This window comes from Macrobrachium rosenbergii, chromosome 7 (assembly GCF_040412425.1).
Source record: "Macrobrachium rosenbergii isolate ZJJX-2024 chromosome 7, ASM4041242v1, whole genome shotgun sequence".
Taxonomy (NCBI): domain Eukaryota; kingdom Metazoa; phylum Arthropoda; class Malacostraca; order Decapoda; family Palaemonidae; genus Macrobrachium; species Macrobrachium rosenbergii.
This window is the reverse complement of record NC_089747.1, coordinates 7357173-7374347: the sequence shown is the minus strand read 5'-3', so window position 1 is coordinate 7374347 and position 17175 is coordinate 7357173. Positions and strand designations below refer to the sequence as shown.

Below are 17175 nucleotides of genomic sequence, written 5' to 3'. Positions count from 1 at the left end.
CTCTCTCTCTCTCTCTCTCTCTCTCTCTCTCTCTCTCTCTCTCTCTCCTACCTTGTAAATCTGCGATCAGCGGCACTGCCCCTTCCTACCCCCTCGTGCCCCCACCCCATCCCCATCCCTTGCCCCTTCTCACCCCCACCCCACCCACCCCACCCAAACCCTGCAGGTACCGCACTGCATGCGGCTTCTGGTTCATGGCAGTTAATGTAGTTAAAGTTGAGCACTCGGTAAGTGTTATTCAGGAAACAACACTTGAGTGTTACGTGCAATGGCTGCACGAATGTTGTTGTTTTTTATTGAAAAGTGTGTTTTTGTCTCTCTTGTTGTTTTCTGCGTGGCACTTCAGGAGGTAGTTTTTTTTTTGCAGGTTTGTTTTGGCTCCGGTAAAAATGTTGTTGCGTTTGTTATTGAAAGATTTAAATCTGGGTTGTTGGTTTTTATATATATTATTATATATATATTTAATATATATTATATGTGTGTATATATTTTGTTTATATATATAATATGTATATCTATATATATATGTATATATATATATATATATATATATATATATATATATATATATATATATATATATATATATATATATATATATATATATATATATATATATGCGTGTTTACAATAAGCTGTAGGTCCCGTTGCTAAGTAACCAATTGGTTCTTAGCCGCGTTAAATAAGTCTAATCCTTCGGGCCAGCCCTAGGAGAGCTGTTAATCAGCTCATTGGTCTGGTAAAACTTAGGTATACTTAACTTATATATATGTATATATATGTGTATTATATATAACCAAAATCTTTTGACAAATATATATAATTTATTTAATTAGATAAAATATGCTTAGTCGTAAGCTTTAGAGTATTTTTAGTTAGGTAACACATCCATAGCATTCCGTTACACTGAATATTTTAGTTGAAAGGGAGAAACTTTATCTGCTTCACTTAATATCAGGAAGTTTTTTAGTATCTTTGAAGAAAGTTACTTTTACTGTAAAGAGGAAGTTGTAGTAACATTTATTTCTTGGAAAAAAGTTAATAGTTCACCATGAAAGTTACTACTTTTTAAATATGAAATTATTTTTAAACTCTCTCAATCACTTGAAAAACTCTCTTTAACCAACTGTTCTGAGATGTTTGAGAGACTTTAGATTAAGAAGCCAGTATTTCTTACGCATTAAACCTTAGTTCAGATGCTTAATTCCGAGAAATGTCAAATATTAAGGATTTACTCTTAAAAAATCACCAGGTATTTACAGCAGAAAAGTGGTTTAGTGGATGTGAACTTCATTTGAGGCTGTTTTTCTTGAAGCTGACGCTAAAAATCCACAGCCGATATCACTGTGGCCAATGTACGGTCCTGAGTCTGAGCCTCCGCCAATCACGAATAGCCTCAACGATATCGGATGTAGACATTTGCCGTCAGCTCCAAAAGAACAGTCAACGGGTGTCTGTCATTGTAAATTTATATTGTATGTGGTTAGTGCTAATTTTTTACTCTTCAGATTTCGACTTTCATCACCTTCTAAATTAGAAACACATTAGGATTAAGGGAGGAAAGAAAGAAATACGAAAGTTAGAAAGCCCTACTAATGTCACCACGAAAATGAAAAAAAAATATTACACCTGGGCTGATGTCAGAATTTTTTTTTATATATATATATATATATATATATATAGGTTATATGTTTTTTTAATTTAGCAAAGTAAATATATATATATATTTTGTTGTACCTTTAAAGGAGGTTTTCCTCATCCCATTAGTTCATGTTTTTTGGAATTGAGCTAAAATATAAAGAATTATGCTACCTTTCCTAGAAGTAAAACATTGATGATGAGCTGAAGATAGAATTATATACCCCGAGAAGTTCCAAAATTATTAGATAAGTGAAGGAGAGGGAACTAGAGACACACACACAGAAGCATACATACACAAACACACACACATACACATACATATTGTATATATATATATATATATGTGTGTGTGTGTGTGTGTGTGCAGAATGTATGTATATATGTATGCATGTATCTATGTATATATGTATGTATGCGTAAACCTACGTGCCATAACACATACGAGCGCAGCGCTGCTTTAACGAAACCCCACGTTCTTCCGCATACTCACGAAATTGGGTTCCCCAGTTAAAGCTCCCTATAATTTTCCCCGCACAATAACAAGAGCCTAAACGGCGGGGAGTCGGTCCATTGCTTCGAGAGAGAGAGAGAGAGAGAGAGAGAGAGAAGAGAGAGAGAGAGAGAGAGAGTGTGAAGGAAAGGAAACGTGGGTACTGGGGAATTGTGGCACCGACGCAGGAGGTAGACTGACGGCGGGACTTGGACCCCCGGGAGGGGCATAAAAAAGACAGTTGGGTACAGTGTAAACGTCGGTTTTAGAGGGTGTGGATTGGGAGAAGGGGGCCGCGTTGATGGAAGGATATGGGCAGCAGCCACCAGTGGGAATTAGTATTATGTAGGATAGATATGGCATGCAGAGAGAGAGAGAGAGAGAGAGAGAGACAGACAGACAGACAGACAGACAGACATTGTGGAGAGAGAGAGAGAGAGAGAGAGAGAGAGAGAGAGAGACAGACAGACAGACAGACAGACAGACAGAGAGACATTGTGGTCGTGGTTTTTGAAAGCCATTAAACTATGATATGCATAAATTGTATTTATGTTTACATGCTATTCTCCTTGCATTTTAATACATTTTTATCTATTTATTAATTTGTACATTGTTTCTTTTTTAATAAGTGAGACCTCTTCTTTCTGTATTTCCCTTTAATTCCTCTTTACTTCTTGCTAATGAACACCTTATTCTTTGGAAGCTTGAGTTTCAAGTCAGTGGCCCTTTGGTGGACTTGTTCCGTATGAATAGGGTTCGTCATTTGAATAATAATAATAATAATAATAATAATAATAATAATAATAATAATAATAATAATAATAACGAGTATTTCGACGCCTGGTATGATAATAATAATAATAATAATAATAATAATAATAATAATAATAATAATAATAATAATAGTATTTCGATGTCTGGTATCTCTTTAGTATTTTACTTAGTAAGATATAACAGATTATCTCTCTCTCTCTCTCTGTTCTTTTATATATGTCTCTCTCTCTATATATATATATATATATATATATATATCTATCTCTATCTCTGTATATATATTTTATATATGTATATAGTGGATATATATATACGTGTCTTCACATGTGTATATTTGTAAGAAGACAGACAGGGAATCTATCCTGCCCATCTTAATTAACTGTCGCCTTTAAGAATGCATTGAGCCCAGCTATCGGATTCGAATCCTTAAATAATAAGATCGCGGCAAGTTTAGCTAAGATGACATTTAAATACTTATTCTCTCTCGCTTTCTTCTCCGATCCAGTATGTGTGACTCTCCTATTCGCGGTCACACCGATGAATTAATCGCTACTTCCAGTGTGACGAGCGTTTAAACACTGAATATGTAGGGAGATGTATATAAGATAATTTAGCGATCTGTTTGATTGAGTGAAGGGCGTTTGTCTATGGTCGAGTTTATCCCGTCTTAATTATTCGAGTTTTCACGTTCGTCAGACATTAAGCGTTGGCTGCCTTTTCTTTAGAATGATGTCTGTGATTATGTAATTAGCTGTGACTGGTTGATGGACTTAACCGAGATTAGGTCGTTGATTGGTTGTGACTGGATCGTGTAAATTGGATGCGTTTTCTTCGAAAAAGTTCCATATTCAGATCTGAGTTCGATTTTTTTAAAATTTTCGTCACAGGCTGGACAAGCAGATTGAGGTTATGCATTAATATTTTGTACTGTTTGAAATAGGTGATCATTTATTATTCTTATCTCTCAAACTGGTTTTTTTTACAGTTATGGTTAAGCAGCTTGACCTAAGTTAGACGGTTCTGACTTAGAACTTAGGAGATAGAGCTTAAAACATAACAAATCGTGCTTTTTACAACAGTAATTATCTCTCTTTTTCCACCTCCTAAGAATTTCTATTTTTTATCTCCGTCACATCATAATTTCAGCGGTATGGATAAGGAAATTGAATTAAGTTAGAAGCTCTAGGACATAGAATGTAGAACTTAGAACATAAAACCTGGAATATAGTACATAAGAACATAGATAGAATATAGTGCACAAGGACATAGAACTTCGCACTTAGAACTTAGGACATAAGAACGTAGAGCTTAGTACATAAGAACTTAGAACATAAGAACATAGAACTTAGAACACAAGATCGTAGAACTTAGAACTTAGAACATAAGAACATAGAACTTAGTACATAAGAACATAGAACTTAGAACATAAGAACATAGAACTTAGAACATAAGATCATAGAACTTAGAACGTGGAATATAAGAACATAGAACTTAGTACATAAGAACATAGAAATTAGTACATAGGAACTTAAAAATCAATAACATAGAACTTTATACATAAGAACATAGAACTTGGAAATTAGAACATAAGAACTTAGAACCAAGAACTTGGAACTTAGAACATAAGAACTTAGAACATAGAATATAATGTGTTTTTTAACAGTAAATCCCAGCAATTTTTGTCTTTAATTTCCGTCACAGCAGCATAAGGAAGCAGAGCTTAGAAATTAGAGTTACATTAACAGTAGCCGCAGGAATTTCCTCGCCCCGTGCCCTCAGACACGTGTTGTTATTGTTTTTTCTCCCTCGTACGTTGCACGCCCTTCGGGTATCAGCTTACCTCTCTGGCCCACGTACAGCTGGGCACACGCCCCCACGCCCGGAGGAGGAGGAGGAGGAGGAGGAAAAAAATCTGTCACATTTTTCATTCCTTTCTTGTCCCTCTTCTCTCTCTATCTGATTTCCTTTTCCATTTTCCACACGAGATTTCACCCCCCAGTTCTCTCTCTCTCTCTCTCTCTCTCTCTCTCTCTCTCTCTCTCTCTCTCTCTCTCTCTCTCTCTCTCTCTCTCTTTCTCTCTCTTAGACACACACACACGCAGAAGATTCTCTCTCTCTCGCTCTCTCTCTCTCTCTCTCTCTCTCTCTCTCTCTCTCTCTCTCTCTCTCTCTCTCTCTCTCTCTCTCTCTCTCTCTCTCTCTCTCTCAAACGCACACATTCTCACACACACTCGCAGATCTCTCTCTCTCTCTCTCTCTCTCTCTCTCTCTCTCTCTCTCTCACACACACATAAGATGAGCTCTCTCTCTCTCTCTCTCTCTCTCTCTCTCTCTCTCTCTCTCTCTCTCTCTCTCGTTTATTCTCATACACACGCACGCACACACACACATTCACACACACTCATTCTCACATACAATACGCAAACACATATATGTATGCATGTATGTATGTATGTATGTATGGGATATCTTCAGAAAATACTAACCTTCCTTTAACCGTAATTAATGCCTATCAGTTTCTCGTATCCTTACCTTTACTCCTGAAGTTCATTTATTTATTTATTTATCGTAGGATCTTACTGAAAAAGTCGTTTCGTATCTCAGGCCATCGCACCATCGCTGGACAGTGTAAAGAGACCGCGTCTCTTTTCACAGCTGGGGGTTATTGGATGATGATGATGATGACGACACGACTCCTCTCTCTCTCTCTTTCTCTCTCTCTCTCTCAAACTTCTGAATACTGGATGCAGAATTCCTTATTTTGTTCTCTCTAACTTCTGAACACTAGATGCAGAATTCAACACTTTCTCTCTCTCTCTCTCTCTCTCTCTCTCTCTCTCTCTCTCTCTCTCTCTCTCTCTCTCTCTCTCTCTCAAACTTCTGAACAGTAGATGCAAATTCTTCACTTTCGTCTTAAACTTAACTTCTGAACACGGGATGCAGAAGTCATTACTCTCTCTCTCTCTCTCTCTCTCTCTCTCTCTCTCTCTCTCTCTCTCTCTCTCTCTCTCTCTCTCTCTCTCTCTCTCTCTCTCTCTCTCTCTCTCTCTCTCTCTCTGTACGATTGACCTAGAAATATTCATAAAGGGTTGTCTTAACCCTAACGGTAAAAATTGAATAGGCCAGAGGGCTCATTGAGTTAGCGTCTGTTCGGTTTTGTATGTTTTGAGTATAATTAGATTTTCCTTAACCAAGTCCTATTCTCCTCTGAGGACCTAAAGAAAAACTTATGTTTTTTATGCTTTTTTTTATTTTATTTTATTTTATACTTTTTGCCTGTTACTGGATTTTTCGTAAGAAATGCAGGAACTGCTTTCAGATTGCATTTTTAATCTATGTATTGAATCTATTACTGCGTACGAATTTGTTTTTCATTTATATATTATTTAAACGAATAAGGTGCAGGCAGTGAAAAAAACACTTCAAATCTATCTTGGCACCGTGACGTAACAATTGAATGAATGTTCTAACTGTCATTCTGTCAAATATTTCGCAACTAAAACGAATTGAAAAAAAAAAAAATTCTCTTTCGAAAATCTCCCGTAGGGGGTTAGTGCCGTCAGTCCACCTCCCGCTCTTCACTGTAGGCATTACTTAAGGTTCTTTGTAGCGTGTCTTCGGCCCCTAGCTACAACCACTTATGTTTCTTTTACTGTACCTCCTTTCATATTCTCTTTCTTCCATCTTACTTTCCACCCTCTCTAACGATTGTTTCATACTGAAAATGCGAGTTTTCACTCCTGTTACACCTTTCAAACCTTATACTGTCAATTTTCCTTTCAGCGCTGAATGACCTCATAGGTCCCAGTGCTTGGCCTTTGGCCTAAATTCCACATTCAATTCAATCCTTTCGAAAATGTAGTCTCATCTTGAATTTACAAAATCAGTCTCTACTGTGTCGCAGAAACTCGCAGCAGAGCCTATCCGTCAGGTGCAAGCGACACTTAAAACGTTCCCAAAGATCCCGTAAGACTACTGTAGTCGAGTTAGAATGAATTTCCAATAAGAAAAGAGAGGGCAAAGAAGAAAAGGTTGACCTAGGTCAGGGCAGCTCACTTTGTTCAATGAAGTGTTAATCGTTTATTCAGGTCACAATCTTTATTGTGTGTCCCTTAGGGCCGTATATTTCCTTTAGGGCCCTATGGGTAAGGCACGTGTATGTGTTAGGGTCACGTATATAATGGACATTGTTATATCATTAATCGACTGGTGCCTATGGGGAATCACTTCTCTCTCTCTCTCTCTCTCTCTCTCTCTCTCTCTCTCTCTCTCTCTCTCTCTCTCTCTCTCTCGCCTTTGTGTCAGGGTAACTCCATCATTTTCTGTGGGGTGGTTAAGTCTCTCTCTCTCTCTCTCTCTCTCTCTCTCTCTCTCTCTCTCTCTCTCTCTCTCTCTCTCTCTCTCTCTTGCAGTGACATTTTCCTTCTAATTACGTTATCGCGCTTCGGATTTTTGTACTGTGTGATTTTTCAAAATGTTTGACTTTGGAAACATGACTTTATAATTAACTCGTTGAGAGTTGAGAGAGAGAGAGAGAGAGAGAGAGAGAGAGAGAGAGAGAGACCTGGAGACGACGATGATGATGATGACGCTGGTCAACAGCTGTTCCGACGAGCAATCTCTCACTGAGAGAGAGAGAGAGAGAGAGAGAGAGAGAGAGAGAGAGAGAGAGAGGCTGACGACCTCGGGGGAAACTTTTGGGGAGTTATGTAACATTACACCTCTATAAGCTGTTAACCTCTCCTCGTGTTAACCCTCCCCCTTCACTCTCCCCTCCCCCTACTTCATTCATTCCCCCCCCCTCGATTTTTTCATACCCACGTTCTGTGCTACTTGTCTGCTGGTACTCCTGCTCTTCATAGTCTGTGCCGCTCTTGGGGGGAGGGAAGAAAGTCCCCTGGGGGTAGGGGTAGTAGTTGGGGTGTGGGGAGGTAGTTCGGAAAGGCATAATTGACTCGTGGACTGCCTAAGTAAATTGGAGAGGAAAGAAATGCCGTCTTGACTTTTGTTTCTCAATTGGCTTTTTTTTTTTTTTTTTTTTTTTTTAGTATTATTGAGAATTTTAAATTACATAATTTTTTGGGATGGCTTTTTTTTTTATTTATCGGTCGTGATGTTTTTTGTTGTTTTATTTTGCTGTGTTAATCATCACTGATGTTGTGTGTACCACTTTATGCAGCCAGTTAAATCAGTCATTTCTTTGTTTTGTATGTTTTTCCAGAGTCGTAATAATTCACTATTTTGAAGGTTATTTATATATATATATATATATATATATGACTATTTATCACATCACCGTGATTCATATACAATCAGAAAGCTACAAACGTCCTTTAATTCAATTACTCTACTCAGAGTAATATATTTTCATATATGTTACCGAAGGGGATATGAAAATATATTACTTATAATGAATTGATATATATATATATATATATATATATATATATATATATATATGTGTGTGTGTGTGTGTGTGTGTGTGTGTGTGTGTGTGTGTGTGTGTGTGTGTGTGTACACACACACACACACACACATATATATATATATATATATATATGTGTGTGTGTGTGTGTGTGTGTGTGTGTAAATATGTGTGGGTGTTTGTGCGCGTGTGTGTAGAGCAGAGTGAGACAAAATACAGAATACGACAAAATGTAAGCCGATCTGAAATTCTAAAATCTTTTCACGAAAGATATACAAAATCATTTTTCCTTGACCTTCCGGGCACTTAACACTATGTACTACCAAACTAAACATTTTTCCATGAATTGTATCGAGTATTTTTATAAAACCGGTAATAACTGTTTGTGTATCGAATGTAAAACTACTAATATTTGTTTGTATATTGAATGTAAAACTGCTAATAATTGTTTGTGTATCGAATACAAAACTACTAATAATTGATTGTGTATCGAATGTAAAACTGGCAGTAATTGATTATGTATCGAATGTAAAACTGGTAATAATTGTTTGTGTATCGAATGTGAAACTGGTAATAATTGTTTGTGTAGCGAATGTGAAACTGGTAATAATTGTTTGTGTATCGAATGTGAAACTGGTAATAATTGTTTGTGTATCGAATGTAAAACTGCTAATAATTGTTTGATCGAATGTAAAACTGGTAATAATTGGTTGTGTATCGAATGTGAAACTGCTAATAATTGTTTGATCGAATGTAAAATTGGTAATAATTGTTTGTGTATCGAATGTAGAACTGATATCATAATAATTATTTGTGTATCGAATGTGAAACTGGTAATAATCGTTTGTTTATCGAATATATGTACAAGTGTTTGTGTACTTTGTATGTGCCTACAAAATGTTCTCTTACTGGGAAGTGAATAATCAGAGAAATTTATAGATTTTTTCTGAATTGGATCGGCCATAGACAGTGTCGTAATATTTATTTGAATTTGAATGACCTTAAAAGTCGTTAATATTTTGCCCTCTAAAAAAATGCTCAAGCATTCCGTTTGTGTATTGAAAGGCAAAGAATATCACGTTTCCTTAGAATCGTTAAGCAGTGCATTATCATATTGTTATAGCGTTTTTGACGTTGTATATAATGCCAGCTGTGTAATAATCCGTTTTCATTGCGTGGTCGAATAGTTTTGCTTTGTTAAGTCTCTGTGTCAATTTATTTATATTTTCAATTTGTTAATTTCTGCATTTGAGGCCCTATTTATAGTAAATGTATTTTAATTCACGTTTTGAACTTATGTGAATATGTTTATCTGGTTTTTATACTATTTCATTATACTGTTGTAACTCGAGATGCAGATTATTTTATTTTCCAACTCGGATTTGTTGAATGAAACTTAATTAACAGGGTATGATACTGTTGTAGCAAAAGCATTTTTCAGTTTTCAGTAGTGACGCCTCTCCCATTATAAATAAATAAAATATATATATATATGTATATATATATATAAATATACATACAGTGTATATATATATATATATATATATATATATATATATATATATATATATATATACGTGTGTTTGTGTGTGTGTGTTTTCTTGTAGCTGATGTTCCCTAAAAAATTTTTGGGGATCATATTCTGAAGAAAACATGGTAGTATAAGAAAATGAAGGAATTTAAGTTTTTCTCTTTTTTGTAATTAAAGTCTTCTTAGATATTTTGTAAAATGTTTGCTACTTGATTCCTCGTGCCCCCGCTATTTTAAGCTCTTCGATATTTTATAATTTTATAGCATTTGAATCAGATTCTGTTCATAAACCTCCCTTACGTAGAGGTCATTTGGAACATGACTAAGGGAATTGAACCTGAGAACCCTTTTGTTTTTTTCGGATCCAGGAGCCGTAGGGAGCCCTCTTATTAATGTCGATCAAAATAAAAGAGAAATTGAATCCGGATTTAGAAAGCTCCACGTGGAGATTGAGGAAAAATTTAGGGAACAAACTGGATGTATGCTATTGAAGATTTTAGCCGAACACAAAGAAATATATATATGTATATATATATATATATATATATATATATATATATATATATATATATATATATATATATATATTTATGTATATATATATATATATATATATATATATATATATATATATATATATATATATATATATATATATATATATATTATTGTGTGTGTGATGTGTGCGTGCGTGCGCATGTAGAGAGGTAGAAAATGAGAAAACAGAGAAATATCTCGTGACCCAAAAACATACTTCCATAAGATACAAATTACTTCCAGAGTAAGTCTTCCGTTTCCATATGATGAATAGGCAAACAGAAGGAAATCTCTCTCTCTCTCTCTCTCTCTCTCTCTCTCTCTCTCTCTCTCTCTCTCTCTCTCTCTCTCTCTCTCTCTCTCTCTCTCTCTCTCTCTCATGTGTGTGTGTGTCCTATTAATATATTTATATATTTTTCCATCATACGCATTTTCCCCACTGGAAATGGCGATGCCAGAAGTATAGAGCTTCAAATCCTTATCCAGACTCTTACTGGGCTCTAACTCTGTCTGTTATGATTTATAAGTATTAATTAAAGATGAATTAGACCATCATCAACTTTGTTTCTTATGTTGTTTCCTGGCTTGTATGACGAATGGAATGTCGTAAAAGAAATTCCATATAAAGAAAGGGATGGGAAATAATTTTATTTATTTGTGAAGGATAGAGGAATCGTTAGACTGTTGGAAGTGATCAAAGAAAACAAAAAATGGAATAAGTTCGTCCAACAAAAATAAAGGGAGAACATTCCTCAGTACGTCTGCATGTTAGGGAAATGAAAAAGTGAACTTATACTCTTTGTGTGTATGTATGTATATACATATATATACGTGTATATATATATATATATATATATATATATATATATATATATATATATATATATATATATATATATATATATATATGTACACTTGAGTGTTTTCGCCCTATTTAACTTTTATTCCTCGGCGATACACAACCAGTTGGTCAAGGGTAGCCAAGTTAGCCATGCTGTAAATTATTCTTGTCTTTGGTTTTACACGAGAAGAGAGAGAGAGAGAAGAAGAAGAAAGAAGAAGAAGAAGAGACAATTTGTCAGTGCCAGACAGCTGGGGGAATGCAAGCAGACATATGAAACTGAATTTTTTTTTATTTGGCTTTAGAAAGTTAAGATTTTTTATTCAAGATCTTGAATACAGCAGCTAATTGTCTTTTGTGGTTCCCCTTCTCTCTCTCTCTCTCTCTCTCTCTCTCTCTCTCTCTCTCTCTCTCTCTCTCTCTCTCTCTCTCTCATACTTCTGAGCATGAGTGGCAGAATTCATCTCTCTCTCTCTCTCTCTCTCTCTCTCTCTCTCTCTCTCTCTCTCATACTTCTGAACACGAGGTGCAGAATTCCTCTCTCTCATACTTCTGAACACGAGATGCAGAATTCATATCTCTCTCTCTCTCTCTCTCTCTCTCTCTCTCTCTCTCTCTCTCTCTCTCTCTCTCTCTCTCACACACAAATACATTTACACGTAAATCATATTGAGATACGTCAACATTTTGATTCCTTCCGCTTTATGAAACGACACGATTTTCATTTTGATTTCATCGCAGGTTCTTTCATAAATAAAATGAAACCTTTGGATACGTAGATTAATATCACACGAGTATTCACTTCTGTCGAACATGAGAAGTCGAATAAAATAGAGTTTTGTTTTTCTCCTTGAGAATATCAGTCATAAATTGTGTAATAGTTCGTGCTTGTTTTTACAGCATTATATCATTGGTATTTTCTGGTGAAAGAATTCCGAAGGTCTTTCGTATTATACTTCTGGGTTTATTTAAGACCTCGACTCCTGCGACAGCAGTAAACAGATGATTCATTTAATTCCGGATGTAATGTTTTAGAATTCATCCATTATTTTTCTTAATTTTTTATTTTTTTTTAAGTTGTGGTTAATTTCAGTTTTTCAGTTGTTTTTTGAAAGTGGTTTATTTCAATTTTTCACTTATTTTTTTAAGGTGTTGTTAATTTCAGTTTTTCACTTTATTTGAAGGTGGTGTTAATATTAGTTTTCACTATTTTTTGTGAAGGTGTTAATTTCAGTTTTTCACTGTTTTTTTAAGGTGTGATTAATTTTAGTTTTTCTGTAATTCTTTTAACATTTGGTTAATTTCAGTTTTTCACAAATTTTTTTTTAATATTTGGTTAATTTCAGTTTTTCACAATTTATTTTAACATTTGGTTAATTTCAGTTTTTCCCTATTTCTTTTTTTTTAAGATGTGGTTAATTTCAGTTTTTCACTATTTTTTTTAAGGTGCGGTTAATTTCAGTTGTTCAAAAAAAACTTTTGAATGTGTGGTTAATTTCAGTTTTTCACTTTTTTTTTAACATTTGGTTAATTTCAGTTTTCACAAATTTTTTTTAATGTGTGGTTAATTTCAGTTTCTTACTAATTTTTTTTAAACTGGTTAATTTCAGTTTTCAACATTTTTTTAAGTGTGGTTAATTTCAGTTTTTCACTCTTGTTCAATAGCTGTTGTTCTGAATACGAAAAAGAGGCTGATAGTGAAAGCATGATATGAAGCAGAATGAAGCATGTAGATATAATTATTGAATCATTGTCTCAACCTACCGTGAGACTGATTCTTGACTTAAAAACAATTAAACAATGCTGAAAGTCAAGAGTAATTACGTGACCGTGAATTAAGTGGACAAATACCATGCATGTTGCGTCAGTACATAAAGATACTTTAAAAATTTATAAATGTTTGGAAAAAAAAAAAGTGGAATTTCCATTATATCTTCTTATTTTTCATGATATTTTCAGTCTTAACCGATCTGTATAAATGTATTCTGATTTTCGAGCTACATCAGATCTTTACGCCATTTAGCTCGTCTCGCGGAATCGTCTGTCTTTTGATGTTCTTCCCACTTTTTATGTCTATAGAGAAAACTGTTCAACAATGAGACTTCATTCTCTGCCTCTTTCTTGTATTTCATAAAGCCTCTCTGAGTTGCCATTTTGTTCTCTCCACTTATTTCATTGTCCTGCGGGACTTATTTTCACCTATTTTGAACATCAGCCATTTCCATTTTTACCCACAGTATTGTCATTCCATCTTCCTTTTCTCTATTGTCTCTCATATTCTCAGTTTTGGACAAACTGACTGTTGAGATTCAACCTTAGAAATAGTAACGAAATCTCTCAACCGCCTCATTTCTTTTCCCTGGAAGTTTTTAATCCTGAAGTATTTACCCAAGCTACTTTGTCCACCTATTGACTGTATGTTCTTGGAACAAACCAGGATGTATAATAACACCATTGTTTTGGACTTCGTGTTACTTCAGACATGTCACTTTTTTTCTGCAGACTGTAGTAAAGATAGAAGCAGTTTCATCATTATATCTAATGACTGTGCACCATCTCCACCGTCACAGCTTATCACAGTACTAAAGTGTTAGTCCTATGAAGGCCTTTCAAAATGGAATTACGTTACAGGAGACTTTTCCTTGTAATGCCTAATCCCCCAGGCGTCTACTTAGTAATAACTACAAAGGTGACCCTGCACGTAACAATATAACAATTGTGCCCCTCGACGGTGCCCTCCATTCCTGCATTCGGCACTAGTACTTTTCTCTATGTCAGTTGCTCTTCGAGAGATACTAAATAACTGCATTTCCTTGTAGATACGCTCCCAACGCTCCTTTGGCAAATTGACTTTTATAGTTCTTTCAATTAAAGGGACCTCCCCTGTTATTATTCAAAGACAAGTCATCTATATCACTGACCCCTTAGCGCGGGTTTCACATGTACATAGTTATATATATATTTTTTTTTTGCCTAATGGATCCTAATGGATTATGTCTTTTTTAAAAAACCACATTCACTCCTGTCGACAGCCTATATTACATTAACTCTTGCTTCACTCAATTCTGCTTCTATTCTGATATCGAAATAGTGATGTAATCGAACCTAGCTTCCTTACCTATTAGCATATTTATTTTACTCTTTATTTTATTTTAATTTATTTTATTTATTTAAATTTTTTTACAAAAATCAGTTTTCTTCATAATCATCGTTTCAGTCATCTAGAGGCATTCATCCCAAGATATGCTGGAAATACTCAAAGCTGTAATTGTTCTGTTTACTGTTACGTTCGTATTAATATTTCCAAACATATGCAACCCCAATAGTCTTGTAATCATGCGAGGTACCCAATATGATTGCGAGGATACTCAGCTGTATATCAGGTTCCTCTCTTTTTGTCCTCTGTAGTTAAGCGGAGAAAGCGTTGGCATGCTTCAGTAATCAGCCTTCTCCCATTTCTCCTCCGCAGGGGGTCAGTGTCTTCAGGTTGCCTCACGTGCTGCACTGTACGCATTACTTAAGGGTCCTTGGAGCGTTCCTTCGGGCCCTAGCTGTGAATTCTTTCATTCCTTTGACTGTACCTCCGTCATATTCTCTCTTTTCTGACTTTCCACCCTCTCTAACAATTATTTCATAGTGCAGCTAAGAGGTTTTCCCGCTGTTACACCTTTTTACCTACTCTCAGTTTCCTTTCCAGCGCTGAATGACCTCATAGGTCCCAGTGCTTGGCCTTTGGCCTAAACTCTGTATTCCATTCTGTTCTATAAAACATACATTCTCTTTTACACTGTCTCCCATCCCAAGGTATTATATTCTGCCACTTCTTTGACATTTTTTAAATTTTTCCTTGTCTTTCTCTCAATTCACTTATTTCTCATTCCTCTCATCCTATAATATCATTAATAGACTACCCACTTCTTTCATTCTCTCCCACACCACAATCCACTCCTCCATTCCTGTTCTTACCCATCATATTCCAGAATCCCACTTCTTATGTTTTTCATGCTAAGGCGTCGTAATACCCGTAAACTTGTCTCTTGCAAAGAACGACTTAACACTTTCATGGATCTTCTCTTTCTTCATATTTTTCACTATGCTGTATATGTAATTTTTTTCTTAATCGATGTCTTTAAAAACTGGTTCATTTTGATGATGTCTGGGATGTTAATTACTTCGATTCATTAAATATACCGTCCGATTCTTCTTTCAGATTATTATTATTATTATTATTATTATTATTATTATTATTATTATTATTATTATTATTATACTGTATATGTAATATTTTTCTTAATCGATGTCTTTAAAAACTGGTTCATTTTGATGATATTTGGGATGTTAATTAGATTCATTAAATAACACCGTCCGATTCTTCTTTTCAGATTATTTTTACTATTATTATTATTATTATTATTATTATTATTATTATTATTATTATTATTAATACTAATTTATTATTATTTATACAAAATTTATAATCCCATGAGTCACTCAAATGGTGAAGAAATCACAATGATGTCAGTGTAAATATATATATATATATATATATATATATATATATATATATATATATATATATATATATATTTATATATATATATATATATATATATATATATATATATATATATATATATATATATATATATATATATATTTACCCTAACATCATTGTGTGCTTTTCTTCATCATCATAATCATCATCATCAATATTATTATTATTATTATTATTATTATTATTATTATTATTATTATTTGTTTAGAAGATTCGGCAAATCCTCCAGGTAAATACGCTCGGCCGAACTCCTCTCCATTACCATAAGCTGACCTTTCACGAAAACATTTAGATCATGACCTCCAGTGACCTTGATCCTTTGCTTACGGTGTTGTTATCGATCTACCTTATGTAGGTCTCCTATCCCTATTTTTTTTTATTTTCTTATTTATTCGTTTATTTGTTTATTATTTGTCTTGGGAGAAAAATATATGGTAGGTTGGAGTCCTTCTTGCTTCTAGCAATTGCTGTTTGCGTTGAGTTTTATGAACGCTTGATAAAAAAAATTATTTTGTGTCTGTGATGAAGATCGATAGCGAAAGAGAGAGAGAGAGAGAGAGAGAGAGAGAGAGAGAGAGAGGTTTAGTTCAATGTAGTTATTACTCTCTCTGTCTTGCTTCCGCCTCTCTCTCTCTCTCTCTCTCTCTCTCTCTCTCTCTCTCTCTCTCTCTCTTCTCTCTTTTCCTGTCTCGTATCTCTCTCTCTCTCTCTCTCTCTCTCTCTCTCTCTCTCTCTCTCTCTCTCTCTCTCTTTTCCTGTCCGTATCTCTCTCTCTCTCTTTCTCTCTCTCTCTCTCTCTCTTTCTCTCTCTCTCTCTCTCTCTCTCTCTCTCTCTCTCTCTCTCTCTCTCTCTCTCTCTCTGTCCGTATCTCTCTCTCTCTCTCTCTCTCTCTCTTTCTCTCTCTCTCTCTCTCTCTCTCTCTCTCTCTCTCTCTCTCTCTCTCTCTGTCCGTATCTCTCCCCCTCTCTCCTCTCTCCCGTCATCTCTCTCTCTCTCTCCATGTCCGTATCTCCTCTCTCTCTCTCTCTCTCTCTGTCCGTATCTCTCTCTCTCTCTTCTCTCTCTCTCTCTCCCCTTCCTTTTACCTGCCTGTTCGGTCTTCCCCTGTTGCCAGTGCCTTTCTCCCGCCCACCTGGCTTCTCATTGGTGTTGGCGCGTGACGTCACACCGAGGGAGCCACAGGGCTTAGGACGCCATCTAGTGTCTTGGGTTTGGCGCCGAGCGAAGGGGAAATGAGAGAGAGAGAGAGAGAGAGAGAGAGAGAGAAGAGAGAGAGAGAGAGGAAGAGAGAGAGAGGAATAAGGAAAGGGAAGCAATGATTAAAAGCAGGAGAGAACGATGGGTTTAAGAAGAAAGGGGAAATGATAATGAGGGTTCATT

The 17175-nt window shown here is 35.3% G+C and overlaps 1 protein-coding gene across 21 annotated transcripts in view; it reads left to right on the top strand.

Annotated features, from left to right (window-relative positions):
• Positions 1-17175, top strand: part of Mef2 (myocyte enhancer factor 2) — a 790604-nt gene that overhangs the window by 639873 nt on the left and 133556 nt on the right. The window lies entirely within an intron of this gene.